We start from the raw sequence: 1,642 nt of genomic DNA, 5'->3' as shown, positions 1-1,642 counted from the left end.
CGTGCCTTTTGACCCAGCAATTCCACTGTTAGGAGTATATCCTAAGAACCCTGAAGCACCAATCCAAAAGAACCTATGCACCCCGATGTTCATAGCAGCACAATTTACATTTGCCAAGAGGTGGAAGCAACCTAGATGCCCATTGGTCAATGACTGGATCAAAAAAACCGTGGTACATTTACACAAAGGAATTCTATGCTGCGGAAAAGAAGAAGGAGCTCCTACCCTTTGCAACATCATGGATGGAACTGGAAAGCATTATGCTAAGCGAAATAAGCCAGGCGGTGAAAGACAAATACCATATGATATCACCATTAACAGGAATCTAAACAACAAAACAAACAAGCAAGCAAAATATGACCAAAGCAAAGACACTGAAATACGAAACAGGCTGACAGGGACCAGAGGAGAGAGGGGAGAGAATCACAGGAGAAAAGGGGAAGGACTCACATGAACAAGTATAAAGGACACATGGACAATAAAAAAGGTCGGGGGCGGAAATGGGAGGGAGGTGGGGAGCACTGGGGGCGGGCCAGGGCTTTCTGTCTTAAATATAAGACAGAAAACTGTTCTTGAACAAGAATTAAATAAAAAAATAAAATAATTTAAAAATACTAACTTTCTAAAATAACTTTAAAATAAGATACTTTAAAAATATTAAGTAAACAATAGTGCAATTGGACAAAAATAGTGAAGGCAATTTTTGTAGTCCTTCCTTTCGCACAGTGGATATGTTTCAAGACTCCAGTATTTGCATGAAACCACAGACGGCACCAAATCCTACATATACTATGTATTTTTATATGCATATGTACTTATCATAGTTTAATTTTTGAATTAGGCACAGAAGAGATTAATATTAACCAATGATAAAATATAACAATTATAACAATATACTGTAATAAAATATCTGAATGTGGTCCCTCTCAAGATATCTCATTGTATTGTATGCATAATGTGGATACGTTTGGCAAAGGAATGTTTCACACCCTGGGCAAGTCAGAGCAGGGGCACAAGATTTCATCGTGTTACATAGATCAGTCTGCAATTTAAAAATTATTTTGTTTATTTCCGGAACTGTCCACATAATATTGTCAGACCAGGGTTGACGCAGCGGGGCTAAAACTGTGGAAAACAAAACTATGAATATGTGTGTGTTGCGGGGTAGGGTAGAGGGAGACTGCTGTACATAACTAAGGAACTACTTTGAGCAACACTAACTTGGATGTTAAGAGTAAGAATTCTGGTCCCATCATCCAAATTCAAATCCCAGCTCTGCCTGGAGAGTGCTGTACCCTGACATTTTACCCAAGATATTTAACCTCTTTGAGAAAACGGGAATGGCCTGGCCACATCAAGGAATTGTTGGAACAGATGAAACGAGACACATGAAGCACTCTGTGCTTGGCGAGGCTAAGGCACTATATAAATGCTAGCCATGAGAACGACGGGCGACGAGGGGTGCAACTTTGCAGGTACAGCAGAGAACACCGCCCCCAACTGCAAGGGCGGATTAACCATACTCGCTGCCACGGTGCACAAACCTTTCACGTAAGCTCCTCTCTCCACTGCCGAGTGCCGGCACCCCACTACCTCGGAGCCGCCGCCGTGACAGCGCCACCTGACTTCCGTTTCCGGAGCT

The sequence above is a fragment of the Sturnira hondurensis genome, unplaced genomic scaffold (assembly GCF_014824575.4).
Source record: "Sturnira hondurensis isolate 20B ecotype Veracruz unplaced genomic scaffold, ASM1482457v3 Scaffold0008723, whole genome shotgun sequence".
In the NCBI taxonomy this organism is placed as follows: domain Eukaryota; kingdom Metazoa; phylum Chordata; class Mammalia; order Chiroptera; family Phyllostomidae; genus Sturnira; species Sturnira hondurensis.
This window is presented reverse-complemented; position numbering follows the sequence as displayed.